General features: G+C 46.5%; 1 pseudogene; it reads right to left on the bottom strand.

Moving 5' to 3' along the window:
- Positions 1-3120: 3120 nt before the first annotated feature.
- On the bottom strand, positions 3121-3238 carry LOC124797045 (annotated as a pseudogene).
- Between the last annotated feature and the right edge of the window lie 12803 nt (positions 3239-16041).

Genomic DNA, 16041 nt, shown 5'->3' with positions numbered 1-16041 from the left:
CAATAATTGGAAACCCTTTTCATTTAGTTTTTATAAGGTTTTTGGCCCCAGGACAATAAAAAACCGATTTTCCCATCCTATTTTTATGACCTTGCCCTGCTAGATTGGCTTACCTACCTAACAGTGTCGAAATTGTTGACTGCCGAACTTGTGTAGTCATGCACACTGAACAGAATGGATGGTGTAAAGTGCAACTCAAACAATAGCTGTTGTATTACATTTGTAGCCAAGCCCAATTACGTTAAGGCGCTTACAGCGCCGTCTATTGGTACAATTTTAATTTCTTTTTATTCCATGATGTTTTCCCTTGCGTCAATAATATTCTGTTCAAATTTGACGTCATTCTGAGCAGTGGTTATTTTTCTACACAGTTTTGAAACTGGACATTTAACTATGGACACCCCATGTATACATAATGACAATCGCAACGAATTAGTACAATGATTAATACTGCTCATAGCATTGGTCACAACAGGAAATACGGTTCGTATTAACATAGTCATATCAGAGCTCAGGGAAAGGTGCATTATCGAATAATTATAGAGACACTACAAATCAGTTTGCGACACATTCACACAAAGGAGTTTTATAATGTGAGGCTTAGGTGACTTATGGCAGACAAACTTGTAGATATGTATCAATATTATTGGAAGAATGTGGGAACGGTGGCGGCTGCGACCAGAAGCAACCTCTCCTGCAAAAACAGTGACAACAGTGACCGAAGGCAGCTGTGGCTGCGACAACGGCAGTGGGAGCAACAGCAGGGCCAGGAAATGGAAAGCTGCCATCGGCCGTAGCAACGAGGCGGCAGTAACTGGAGGCAGCGTTGACTGTGCCTTAAACTAAGTCGATTATAAATTTTATCCCCCTTTACCTTCTTCTTCCCTGTCCTCTCTTTCTATTTCTTTCCCTCTCATGGTTTCTATCATGATCGCCACTCCTGAAGTGCGGAATTTATGTACACTACTGGCCATTAAAGTTGCTACACCATGAAGATAACGTGCTACAGACGCGAATTTAACCGACGGGAAGAAGATGCTCTCATATGCAAATGATTAGCTTTTCAGAGCATTCACACAAGGTTGGCGCCGGTGGCGACACCTACAATGTGCTGACATGAGGAAAGTTTCCTACCGATTTCTCATACACAAACAGCAGTTGGCCGGCGTTGCCTAGTGAAATGTTGTTGTGATGCCTCGTGTAAGCAGGAGAAATGCATACCATCACGTTTCCGACTTTGATAAAGGTCGTATTGTAGCCTATCGCGATTGTGGTTCATCATATCGCGACATTGCTGCTCGCGTTGGTCGAGATCCAATGACTGTTAGCAGAATATGGAATCGGTGGGTTCAGGAGGGTAATACGGAACGCCGTGCTGGATCCCAACGGCCTCGTATTACTAGCAGTCGAGATGACAGGCATCTTATCCTCATGACTGTAACGGATCGTACAGCCACGTCTCGATCCCTGAGTCAACAGATGGGGACGTTTGCAAGACAACAACCATCTGCAAGAACAGTTCGACGACGTTTGCAGCAGCATGGACCATCAGCTCGGAGACCATGGCTGCGGTTACCCTTGATGCTGCATCACAGACAGGAGCGCCTGCGATGGTGTACTCAACGACCAACCTGGGTGCACGAATGGCAAAACGTCATTTTTTCGGGTGAATCTAGGTTCTGTTTACAGCATCGTGATGGTCGCATCCGTGTTTGGCGACATCGTGGTGAACACACATTGTAAGCGTGTATTCGTCATCGCCATACAGGCGTTATCACGCGGCGTGATGGTATGGGGCGCGATTGGTTACACGTCTCGGTCACCTCTTGTTCGCACTGACGGCACTTTGAACAGTGGACGTTACATTTCAGATGTGTTACGACCCGAGGCTCTACCCTTCATTCGATCCCTGCGAAACCCTACATTTCAGCAGGAAATGCACGACCGCATGTTGCAGCTCCTGTACGGGCCTTTCGGGATACAAAAAATGTTCGACTGCTGATCTGGCCAGCACATTCTCCAGATCTCTCACCAATTGAAAATGTATGGTAAATGGTGGCCGAGCTATTGGCTCGTCACAATACGCCAGTCACTACTCTTGATGACCTGTGGTATCGTGTTGAAGCTGCATGGGCAGCTGTACCTCTACACGCCATCCAAGCTCTGTTTGACTCAATGCCCAGGCGTATCAAGGCCGTTATTACGGCTAGAGGTGGTTGTTCTGGATACTGGTTTCTCAGGATCCATGCACCCAAATTGCGTGAAAATGTAAGCACATGTCAGTTCTAGTATAATATATTTGTCCAATGAATACCTGTTTATCATCTGCATTTCTTCTTGGTGTAGCAGTTTTAATGGCCAGTAGTGTAATTCTTTTATTTACATGTTGACCACGTTTTGTAACCCATATAAAACAGTCATCTCTGTCTTTCAAGAAAGGCCAATAATTTCATTATTTTGTTCCTCTCTCCGCTTCTATGCAAGCTTTCTTCTCTAGTTTGGAAATTAATTTCAAGATATTGTTGCATGTCTGTTTTTCATCATGAGAGAAAATAAGTAGTAGGGGAAAAAAGAAGGATGTTGACTGCGATTGACTAACTAACTAAACTAACTAAAATATGTGTCTCAGATCTGCGAGAAATGTATAGACCTATATGCAAAACTTATACAAATTCTCTGTCGTATAATCATTTTCTCTTTTGAAAATATTCTTTAGAGGCTTCTAATTTCCAGATTGTAAAATAATAATGCAAATAATTCATTGAAAATCATTCTGAGATGCACTCTAATACAAAAAGATGTACCAGGAAAGAGTCATGCAAACTAGTCGTAAATTGATATATACAGGTAACGACGGGAAATGCAAAATTGTAAATTTTTGTCGCCACTGGATTAATGTGTGACTAAAATCAAACTCTGCCCGAAAAGGCCATGGAGGCCTACGGGACCGTCCGGCCGCCATGTCGTCCTCAGCCCACAGGCGTCACCGCATGCGAATATGGAGGGGCATGTGGTCAGCATACCGCTCTCCCGGCCGTATGCCAGTTTAGGAGACCGGAAGCGCTACTTGTCGATCAAGTAGCGCATCAGTTGCTTCACAAGGGCTGAGTGCATCACGCTTGCCAAGAGCGCTCGGCAGACTGGATGGTCACCCATCCAAGTACTAGCCCAGCCCGACAGCGCTTAACTTCGGTGATCTGACGGGAACCAGTGATACCACTGCGGCAAGGCCGTTGGCATTAATTTATGATGACTCAGCGAATTTCACCGCGCAGCTGACAAGGATAGTAAACAGGGGAAGTATTGACACCAGAGTATAGTCCTTACAAATTTCATTCTGTATACTCAGTTGGACAGTAACTATTCCTCGCAGAGAGGCGTGTGAACAATATGCACAGATGTCAGCATTTGAGAGAGGATGTGTAGTTGGGCTCCAAGAAGGCGGTTGCAGTAAATGGCGAATCGCACGACAGCTGAGTAGGAGCGATGTTGGCAGGGATGGGTGAACGATGGCTGAACACAGCATCAAGAAGGAAGCGGTCGACCCAGAGGGACGACAGAATAAGAAGACTGAGCAGTCGTCGGAGGGGCACTCAGAACCTTGGATCCATCTTTTATCATCGATCCGATGTGAAAATGGTGCTTCAGTGACCAAAAGGACCATTAATAGGGGACTCACAGGAAGAGGCCTGAGTTCACGATGCCCCAAGCGCCTATTGCTAGTGACCTTTGTAAAGCAACAAGTTCGTTTGCTGTGGTGCGCATTTTCGGTCTGGAATCTGAATGACTGGAATTGTCCACAGCAATGAGTCCTGCTACGAAATGGGCGCCGATGACCAGCAGACGCCCCAGACAGCGGTGGTACACCAACCTGGCTGTCGCCCGCAAAATGGCCTGACAACCAGAAGTGATCGTCGAGGATGCATTACAGAAATCCTTTGGTTGTCATGACCATAAGACGCCCCAGACAGCGGTGGTACACCAATCTGGCTGTCGCCCGCAAAATGGCCTGACAACCAGAAATGATCGTCGAGGGTGTATAACAGAACCCCTTTGGTTGTCATCCGCGGAACTCTTACAGCACAGCGGTACGTCGACGATATCCTACTAGCTGTTTTGTTGCCCTTCATGGCAAGCAAGTCTGTGTTTATATTTCAGCAAGATAATGCCCGCCCACATACGGGGAGAGTTTCTGCTGCTTGCATTTGCTCTTCCCAAACCCTACCTTGGCCAGCGAGGTCGCCGGATCTCTACCCATTTAAGAATGTTTGTAGCACTATGGGCAGCGCCCTCCAACCAGTTCCCAATTCTGGCTATCTAACGCGTCATTTGGACAGGTTCTGACACGATCTCCCTCTGGAGGGCACCCGACAGTTCTATCAACCAACGCTAAGCGGAATAACTGCTTGCATAAGGGCCACATGTGGACCAATGCGTTATTGACTTGCTCACTTTGTGAAGATTCTTCTCTTGTGTAAATCATCCAACTTTTCTGAAACTGTAATGCTTTGTTTGTCTGTAAATGGACATCATTCTGATAATTCCTTCGTGGTGCGTCCTTTTTTGTATAAGAATCCAATTTTTCAACCGCATGGAAATAAATATTCCCAAATTGCATTCATTAGAATGTATTATTCAGCCGCATGGAAATAAATATTCCCAAATTGCATTCGGCATTAACTTTCATTAACATCGACATAAAACCGATCATCAAACAACAGAATCACAAAAAAATGGTTCAAATGGCTCTGAGCACTATGGAACTTAACATGTGAGGTCATCAGTCCCCTAGAACGCTCGGTTCCAGACTGTAGCGCCTAGAATCGCACGATCACAACGGCCGGCCGACAGGATCACAGCAAGCAATAAACTCTATAGCTTTGTCATTAGAAATAATAAATAATGCTAGAGGTTTAAAATATCGAACAGTTGTAAGGTTCTTTTATTTAGAACACGGCCGGTTTCGGGCTTTTATACGCCGCGGTGGACGAGTACAGAACACGGTGTATCACCAGCGAGCGCAGAGCACGGAGTCATGTATTCTCTCGGTGATCATGAAAAAGAATTAGAACACAATTTTACGTAGTTACGGAGGAAACAAAGCTTTACTTTACAACATACTAAATCTTAACATAATTGCGCCAAAGTCGCGTAGGAGGGAGGCGTCCATGTCGATAATTAACGGTGGTACTGAATAAAGGATGGATTGGTCGCTAATGAACGAGGCATGCTTCAAAAATAGAATGAATTTATTGTTCGTAATATGACGCGTTTCAGACTTTGCCATCTTCAGATATCTAGGAGCAACCTGCTATACGTGATACGTACACACGATGCGCACGCAACAAGCATAAGCAGACTTATCCGTATGACTGTTATTTGCACATCTTCAACTTTTGTATCTATGTGCAGCATGTTGCGCCTAAATACCTGAATATCGGAAGTCCGAAACGTATCATATTACGAGCGATAAAGTCATTCTATCTTTGAAGCATGGCTTTTTGACTATCGTTCAAAAAAGTTGTTGAAATGGCTCTAACCTCTATGGGACTTAACACCTAAGGTCATCAGTCCTTTAGACTTAGAACTACCTAAACCTATCCAACATAAGGACATCACACACATCCATGCCCGAGGCAGTATTCGAACCCACGACCGTAGCAGCAGCGCGGTTCTGGACTAAAGCGCCTACACAGCGGCCGGCGACTAGCGTTCAATCCAGGCCTTAAGCAGTACTACTGTTAGCAATAAATTTTGTTAAAATGCCTTGCAAATATATATGAACGTCTGTTTCAGTTTGTGACACTACTAGAGGCATCGCATAAGGATAACTTAACTAAAATACATACTAAGTATGATCGTAACTTTCTGGATACGTTCTTACCCTTCTGAAAAACAAAACTTTCAGCAAAACTATTGCAACGGGTCATGTTTCAACGCCTTGGTCATGTAGTGAAGGGCCTCATTATTCGATAACTGCATGAACAAGAGCTCCCTTTCGTGTTTGTTCTAATTGCGGCATCTTTCGGTTTTCGTGACGAAGAGTTCGCCTCTGCGAAACTGAATCAGTGATTTTCTTATGTCTACATAAAGAACTTGCAAGAACGGTGCCTTCCACGTATCTCGTAGTTTCCGTATATGCTGTTCCCTTTGCTATGTTCTCTGTAAGGATGGTTGATAACTTAAGATGTTTTGCGGGAACAGATGATAACAAAGGATGTTTTGCGGGGACAGAAATCATGGGAGCATGCACTTGGTGATTTTTTAATTATTAAAATTAATTTGTCTTTTGCATTTCTAGTCACCTCTTCGAACGCTGAATGGTGTTTCGCCAGAAGGGTAAAGGTGCGCACGTCTCGTGGTTGGTGGGAGACTTGGTCAGTGATGGGACATGAGCGTTACACACCGTTGGCCTTTCAAATTGGAACACCATAAAGGCACCTTCCAACAAACCTCAATTTGGTTTGAGGTGTAGCACATGGCTGGCAATGCATGGACTCGCATTTCAGCAGAAGTATAAAACATACATAGGAGTAACGCCACATACATTCGTTATATAAAGCAAGATTAGGGGAGATGGATGGAATCCGAGACATGCAAACAACGCCAGTCAATTGATATCGTAGTATAACAATCGCTCTGAAGTGCACTGCCATCTACGGAACAGCACTAGGAATTAATGCAGCTTTGTCAGTCATTGTCATTGGTGCCACTTACAAGCAATACAGTTTTTAAAGATTTCATCAGTTTTCTTATAACTCTAGTTGTGGCATCGAAAGGAAGTAAGTCTGAGTATTCTTATTAGTTTTGTAGAACACTTGTGATTCATAACTTGGTTACACAAAGGAAATCAATGTGACAGTCTGTTGCGTAATTTGAACTGCGATGTTTCAACCACTTTGCAAAATATACACTCCTGGAAATGGAAAAAAGAACACATTGACACCGGTGTGTCAGACCCACCATACTTGCTCCGGACACTGCGAGAGGGCTGTACAAGCAATGATCACACGCACGGCACAGCGGACACACCAGGAACCGCGGTGTTGGCCGTCGAATGGCGCTAGCTGCGCAGCATTTGTGCACCGCCGCCGTCAGTGTCAGCCAGTTTGCCGTGGCATACGGAGCTCCATCGCAGTCTTTAACACTGGTAGCATGCCGCGACAACGTGGACGTGAACCGTATGTGCAGCTGACGGACTTTGAGCGAGGGCGTATAGTGGGCATGCGGGAGGCCGGGTGGACGTACTGCCGAATTGCTCAACACGTGGGGCGTGAGGTCTCCACAGAACATCGATGTTGTCGCCAGTGGTCGGCGGAAGGTGCACGTGCCCGTCGACCTGGGACCGGACCGCAGCGACACACGGATGCACGCCAAGACCGTAGGATCCTAAGCAGTGCCGTAGGGGACCGCACCGCCACTTCCCAGCAAATTAGGGACACTGTTGCTCCTGGGGTATCGGCGAGGACCATTCGCAACCGTCTCCATGAAGCTGGGCTACGGTCCCGCACACCATTAGGCCGTCTTCCGCTCACGCCCCAACATCGTGCAGCCCGCCTCCAGTGGTGTCGCGACGGGCGTGAATGGAGGGACGAATGGAGACGTGTCGTCTTCAGCGATGAGAGTCGCTTCTGCCTTGGTGCCAATGATGGTCGTATGCGTGTTTGGCGCCGTGCAGGTGAGCGCCACAATCAGGACTGCATACGACCGAGGCACACAGGGCCAACACCCGGCATCATGGTGTGGGGAGCGATCTCCTACACTGGCCGTACACCACTGGTGATCGTCGAGGGGACACTGAATAGTGCTCGGTACATCCAAACCGTCATCGAACCCATCGTTCTACCATTCCTAGACCGGCAAGGGAACTTGCTGTTCCAACAGGACAATGCACGTCCGCATGTATCCCGTGCCACCCAACGTGCTCTAGAAGGTGTAAGTCAACTACCCTGGCCAGCAAGATCTCCGGATCTGTCCCCCATTGAGCATGTTTGGGACTGGATGAAGCGTCGTCTCACGCGGTCTGCACGTCCAGCACGAACGCTGGTCCAACTGAGCCGCCAGGTGGAAATGGCATGGCAAGCCGTTCCACAGGACTACATCCAGCATCTCTACGATCGTCTCCATGGGAGAATAGCAGCCTGCATTGCTGCGAAAGGTGGATATACACTGTACTAGTGCCGACATTGTGCATGCTCTGTTGCCTGTGTCTATGTGCCTGTGGTTCTGTCAGTGTGATCATGTGATGTATCTGACCCCAGGAATGTGTCAATAAAGTTTCCCCTTCCTGGGACAATGAATTCACGGTGTTCTTATTTCAATTTCCAGGAGTGTATAATGACTTGTAGCTGAGGATTGTGGCAGTCAACATGACCGGCATTGTCTCCACGACCGGGATTCCTCCAAGTAAAAGTAGTTTTGATTTTATGCCATTTGGATGGCAAGAAATCTCAAAAGAATTTCCAGTAAGCCCACATTGACACAAGAGCAGCTGTAAGACTATTAATGCTTGCAAAGATGGCAGTTCTATAAGACTAGTGGCGAAAGAATAAGGAATTCCTTTCAGCACCCCTCCAGGAGAGAATAAAGAAAGGAATGGAGGAGGCCCCTAGGATGGGTCACAAATCGCTAGTCACCGTTCAGCAGGAGAAAGAAACTGCAGAACATTTCAAGAAGTTTTTCAAGGCGCAATGACTGCTCCATTAAATTTCGGGTGTACAGCCGCATAAATTCAGCTTCTCCTTCTAGTATTTCGGCTGTATATCGTTCAGCCATCTTCAGGGTGAGCCGGAAGACTGGCGTTCCAGGGCTCGAGTGTCGAGCGTCAGTTTTTTCGGCTCACTCTGAAGATGGCTGAATGGCATTCAGCCGAAACACATCTACACCTACATCTACGTGACTACTCTGCTATTCACAATAAAGTGACTGGCAGAGGGTTCAATGAACCACCTCCGGACTGTCTCACTTTTCCCTTCACATTCAATTATTCCACGAGTTCCTGTTGAGTCTAAGTATCATATTCATGCAATAAGGCTTGCAATTGGTCGTCTTCGAACTGTTTCGGTGGTTTGCTGCGCTCGTCATTTCTCACGTCAAAATCACCACTTTTGAGTTTTTTGAACACTGTTTTTTCCAAAGAACTTGTTCACCGAAAGCTTCGACAAGCATTCGATAAGGTTCTGCAGCAGTTTTCTTCAAATGATAACAAAAAACCAATCCTGTCCGCAAATCGTAGTTCACGATTATGTGGCCCTTCCCGCCGGAGTTTCGAATCCTCCTTCGGGCATGATTGTATGTTGTTCTTAGCATAAGTTAAAGTCGTGTGTAAGTCTAGTGACCGACGACCTCAGCCGTTTGGTCCCCTAGAAATTCACACACACGCAAATTCGTCGTCACAATACTCGACATGTTTACGGATTTGAAACAGATAGCGATGTATGGAACTTGGGTTACTGCGTGTTGACAATCGTCGTCTGTCGTTACAGGAAGCAGATGGCGCTGCAGACGCGGTCTCACAGGCCATACACTGACGGCTAGCACCATCTATAGGGAACTTCTTTTTTCATACTTCTACACCTGGTACATATAGATGAGAATCTTAATTGGAAAATTCATATTTCGGATCTCCTAAGGCGACTAGGTTCAGCAACTTTTGTAATCAGAATAATTACTAATTTTGAGGATATAGAAATTGGCAAGCTAACATACTCTGCATACTTTCACTCTCTGATGTCATACGGAATCATACGAGGGCAGTTCAATAAGTAATGCAACACATTTTTTTTTCTGAAACCGGGGTTGTTTTATTCAGCATTGAAATACACCAGGTTATTCCCCAATCTTTTAGCTACACAACACTATTTTTCAACGTAATCTCCATTCAATGCTACGGCCTTACGCCACCTTGAAATGAGGGCCTGTATGCCTGCACGGTACCATTCCACTGGTCGATGTCGGAGCCAACGTCGTACTGCATCAATAACTTCATCATCCGCGTAGTGACTCCCACGGATTGCGTCCTTCATTGGGCCAAACATATGGAAATCCGACGGTGCGAGATCGAGGCTGTAGGGTGCATGAGGAAGAACAGTCCACTGAAGTTTTGTGAGCTCCTCTCGCGTGCGAAGACTTGTGGGAGGTCTTGCGTTGTCATGAAGAAGGAGAAGTTCATTCAGATTTTTGTGCCTACGAACACGCTGAAGTCGTTTCTTCAATTTCTAAAGAGTAGCACAATACGCTTCAGAGTTGATCGTTTGACCATGGGGAAGGACATCGAACAGAATAACCCCTTCAGCGTCCCAGAAGACTGTAACCATGACTTTACCGGCTGAGGGTATGGCTTTAAACTTTTTCTTGGTAGGGGAGTGGGTGTGGCGCCACTCCATTGATTGCCGTTTTGTTTCAGGTTCGAAGTGATGAACCCATGTTTCATCGCCTGTAACAATCTTTGACAAGAAATTGTCACCCTCAGCTACATGACGAGCAAGCAGTTCCGCACAGATGGTTCTCCTTTGCTCTTTATGGTGTTCGGTTAGACAACGAGGGACCCAGCGGGAACAAACCTTTGAATATCCCAACTGGTGAACAATTGTGACAGCACTACCAACAGAGATGTCAAGTTGAGCACTGAGTTGTTTGATGGTGATCCGTCGATCATCTCGAACGAGTGTGTTCGCACGCTCCGCCATTGCAGGAGTCACCGCTGTGCACGGCCGGCCCGCACGCGGGAGATCAGACAGTCTTGCTTGACCTTGCGGCGATGATGACACACGCTTTGCCCAACGACTCACCGTGCTTTTGTCCACTGCCAGATCACCGTAGACATTCTGCAAGCGCCTATGAATATCTGAGATGCCCTGGTTTTCCACCAAAAGAAACTCGATCACTGCCCGTTGTTTGCAATGCACATCCGTTACAGACGCCATTTTAACAGCTCCGTACAGCGCTGCCACCTGTCGGAAGTCAATGAAACTATACGAGACGAAGCGGGAATGTTTGAAAATATTCCACAAGAAATTTCCGGCTTTTTCAACCAAAATTGGCCGAGAAAAAAAATGTGTTGCATTACTTATTGAACTGCCCTCGTATTTTTTTGGATAACTCAACACTTAGGCAAAAAGTATCCACTACTCAAAAGAAAGGGGTTAGAATAATGTGTGCGGCTCATAGTCTCACATCGTGTAGTTATCTGTTTAAAAGGTTATGAATTCTTACAACAGCCTCACAGTACATTTATTCAGTAATGAAATTTGTTCTCAACATCGACCAGTTTAAAAATAACAGTGGCATTCTTGATTATAATACCAGAAGAAAGAAAGACTTACACTATCCTCTTAACCTATCTTTGGCACAGAAAGGGGTAAAATATGCTGCTGTATAACTTTTCGATAAATTACCAGATGAAATAAAATGTCTGACAGGCAGCAGTAAAAGTTTCAAAAATAAATTGAAATCATATCTTCATGACGGCTCCTTCAATACTATAGATGAATTCTTGAACTGGAATAAATAAATCTAATACAATATATGCGTTTTGTGCCATTTAAGGGAATGGGGTCAGCAATAAAAATTTTAAGATTTTTTTTTTACAAAAAAACTTGATTCATCTGTCAATTCCTTATGCACTTGACACGTTCCACATCATAACGGTTACCGTGAGATTGATCAATGGAACACGTAACTAACTAACTAACTAACCATGAGAGTTGGTTTTCTTCATTATAATGTTATATTTGTGCATTTACATGTTCGTGACCAAGTAACATTTAATCCTTAGACTTAATTCGATAACGATTTCTCTGACCATTATTGCCCCTATCTGTGGGCGCTGCCTGTCAGAACAGTACTTTCATTTGATTTACTTTGTACCCGAGAGCAAATAAATAATAGTGGAAAACAACATTGTTTCTAAATTTACGTATGCCAGTGAATATAAATATGCCATTTAATAAATAAGCATGCAAGTTTTTGATATTCTGATTTGGACTTTTTCTTAAGTAACCGCCATTTCCTCTACACAGTGTGTTTCACAATCAGAAATCACATTTACTCATAGACGTTGGCTGTTTGTGAGGAAATCGTATCATGCCTCGTGTAAGAAGGAGAAACATCTGCCAGCACATGTCGGAATCCGAACCATCAGGAACGTGGCTTAGCTAGACCGGTTTACCAATCCCTGATACAAAGAGTATCCCAGGAGAAATGCTCAGCGTTCAGAGATACGATACGAGCGATCTATCGAAGCAAAAAACTCCACTAAACACTGATTCCAAGATACCCACCTTCAGAGCTATGAGCACTTCTTCATCTACGCTACTAAGAAACACGTCTTTTCTACTGCAAGTTCTTTGCTTTCCATATTTTGAGAGGAGGTAGTATGAACCAAAACAAGAAAAAATTTTCCAGTAAATATGGACTCTAAAATGCACTTCTTAATAGCTTCAGTAGAAAAGTTGTGTTTCACAGTAGCGCAGATCAACAAGTACTTCTTTATCTTGAGGTACGCACTTTAGAGTCAATGTTTAGTGAACTTTTTTTCTTGCTTTGGTCCATACTACCATCTCTCAAAATATGTGAAGCAAAGCTTGCAGCAGAAAAGATTTATTTATCACTATCGAAAACGAAGACGTGCTCATAGCTCTTAAGGTAAGCACTTTAGAGGCCACGTTCACTGCCTTATTTGCTTCAAATGATCGTTCCTGTCATATCCCTGAATATTGACCATTGCTCCTGGGACACCCTACAGACGCTCATTTTGGTCATGATATCAAGACTGTCACTCTAATATGATACAGTAACGCCATGCAGCATGTCTAGTGCCTGACGTACAACGATGAGCCAGAACATTATGACCACTAGCTTGAAAATTTGTTTGTTGGTCGTTGGAACGAAATACACTCCTGGAAATGGAAAAAAGAACACATTGACACCGGTGTGTCAGACCCACCATACTTGCTCCGGACACTGCGAGAGGGCTGTACAAGCAATGATCACACGCACGGCACAGCGGACACACCAGGAACTGTCAGCCAGTTTGCCGTGGCATACGGAGCTCCATCGCAGTCTTTAACACTGGTTGCATGCCGCGACAGCGTGGACGTGAACCGTATGTGCAGTTGACGGACTTTGAGCGAGGGCGTATAGTGGGCATGCGGGAGGCCGGGTGGACGTACCGCAGAATTGCTCAACACGTGGGGCGTGAGGTCTCCACAGTACATCGATGTTGTCGCCAGTGGTCAGCGGAAGGTGCACGTGCCCGTCGACCTGGGACCGGACCGCAGCGACACACGGATGCACGCCAAGACCGTAGGATCCTACGCAGTGCCGTAGGGGACCGCACCGCCACTTCCCAGCAAATTAGGGACACTGTTGCTCCTGGGGTATCGGCGAGGACCATTCGCAACCGTCTCCATGAAGCTGGGCTACGGTCCCGCACACCGTTAGGCCGTCTTCCGCTCACGCCCCAACATCGTGCAGCCCGCCTCCAGTGGTGTCGCGACAGGCGTGAATGGAGGGACGAATGGAGACGTGTCGTCTTCAGCGATGAGAGTCGCTTCTGCCTTGGTGCCAATGATGGTCGTATGCGTGTTTGGCGCCGTGCAGGTGAGCGCCACAATCAGGACTGCATACGACCGAGGCACACAGGGCCATCACCCGGCATCATGGTGTGGGGAGCGATCTCCTACACTGGCCGTACACCACTGGTGATCGTCGAGGGGACACTGAATAGCGCACGGTACATCCAAACCGTCATCGAACCCATCGTTCTACCATTCCTAGACCGGCAAGGGAACTTGCTGTTCCAACAGGACACTGCACGTCCGCATGTATCCCGTGCCACCCAACGTGCTCTAGAAGGTGTAAGTCAACTACCCTGGCCAGCAAGATCTCCGGATCTGTCCCCCATTGAGCATGTTTGGGACTGGATGAAGCGTCGTCTCACGCGGTCTGCACGTCCAGCACGAACGCTGGTCCAACTGAGGCGCCAGGCGGAAATGGCATGGCAAGCCGTTCCACAGGACTACATCCAGCATCTCTACGATCGTCTCCATGGGAGAATAGCAGCCTGCATTGCTGCGAAAGGTGGATATACACTATACTAGTGCCGACATTGTGCATGCTCTGTTGCCTGTGTCTATGTGCCTGTGGTTCTGTCAGTGTGATCATGTGATGTATCTGACCCCAAGAATGTGTCAATAAAGTTTCCCCTTCCTGGGACAATGAATTCACGGTGTTCTTATTTCAATTTCCAGGAGTGTATATCACTGATTCTGCGTATCAGGGTTCCGACAGTTTATTGGTAGGTTTGTGGAGGTATGCGGCAGTATATGTCTTCGCATAGGTCATGTAATGCAAGTAAATAACGGGCCACTGATTTGCGTGCAGTGTGATTGTGCTCAATAGCGACCCACATCGATTTCATAGGATTTACATCAGGCGAATTTGGTCACCAAACATCAACGTGATTTCACTACAATACTCCTCAAGCCACTGTAGCACTGTTCTGGCTAAGAGACACGTACAGTTATACTGCTTAAAGATGATATCGCCGTCGGGGAAGACATCAAGCATGAAGGGACGCAAGTGGTTCACAGCTGTCAGCGTGTCTTCGCTTACTACCACAGGTCCGATGCTAGCGCAGGAGAATGTCTCCCGTAGCGTAATACTGCTCCCACCTGCCTGTGCCGTGGCGGCCTGTACGTTTCGAGCCTTTTCGACGACGGCGCTTGTGAAGATGACCAGAGACCTAGCGCAGAAAAAATGTGATTCACCCTAAGAGCCGACAGGTTTCCATTGTTCCACGGTCGAATCCCGATGGCCCCCAATCGTAGTTGTCGATATTGTTGGTCTGCATGTGAACACGTAGGGATCGTCTGCTGCGGACCCCAGTGTTCAACAATCTACGCGGAATGTTGTGCTCCGAAACACTTGTGCGTGCACCGGAATTGAGCTCCTTCGGCAGAGATGCCACAGTTCACCACCTGTCCTACTTTACAGAGCCGACAAGCAGCCGAACCCCACGTTCTTTGAAGAGTCGTGGACGTCCAACCATTTAGCGCCTCGTGGTAGCTTCACTGTATTTCTCTCTCTTTCCGTAGATGCCCACGACAATAGCACGTGAACATTCGACCAGCTTCGTCGTTTTCGATATACTCGTTCACAGGCTCTACGTAATAATATTCTTCCCTTTGTCAAAGTCGTTTATCGAAATGGATTTTCCAATGTACAACTAATATCTTCGCTAGGGTGATACCCCACCCGTGTCTTCTCCGCTTACAAACTTTTGTTACCGCGTCACGTTCCCACAACGGTATTAGGCGGCATCCAACGTCGCGTCGGGCAGTGGTCATAATGTTTTGGCTGCTCAGCGTACATGTAACAGCTAAAAAAAGTTTTTCTCCGCGGATAAAATTTCTGGGAATGGGTTTGTTCCTGGGGGACTCTAGAACCACTTTTCGATTTCGGTGTCGAGAGGTAGGATTGATCCCCCCCCCAGGGGCACCATTTCTTCCCAAATCTAACCCCTATTACCTGTATAGAGAGGGTTGTAAGAACAAACAGACACAAACTGATGTGCTTCTAGAGAGTGAGAAAGGTGGCAGGCCCTTCTGGCCCATCCCTCTTGCATTTTATCGGTTACGCAAAGTTTATTTACTGCATGTGCTTCGATCTTTTATGTGCTGATACAGTGATTGATCACTGTGTATTGTAATGCCTAGATGTTCAAATTACTTCTGGCTGTACAGCTCTCTTCTTCCTGCTGCTTTTTCATCTGTCTTCTTTTTCGTGGCCACAGCCAAGGCAAGCAGAGGGGTGCGTTAGCGAGGGCGTCGTACGAATTATTGGAAGGGCAGAAGGAACGGAAATACCGGGCCTGACGGGCGCTGAGGGAACCGTGGGGTGCGATGCGGACGGTCCATGGCCGATGGGTTGGCGACTGCAGCCGTGGCCACAGAGCACCATAGTAAATAAAGGGGCCTTTCCCGTGGCGAAGGACCTGAGGGCGTGCATGCGAAACTCCCACCGCTTGGGTACCTACCG

The sequence above is a fragment of the Schistocerca piceifrons genome, chromosome 4 (assembly GCF_021461385.2).
Source record: "Schistocerca piceifrons isolate TAMUIC-IGC-003096 chromosome 4, iqSchPice1.1, whole genome shotgun sequence".
Classification (NCBI taxonomy): Eukaryota; Metazoa; Arthropoda; class Insecta; order Orthoptera; family Acrididae; genus Schistocerca; species Schistocerca piceifrons.
Note: the sequence above shows the minus strand (reverse complement) of the source record. Positions and strands in the feature narration are given on the sequence as shown.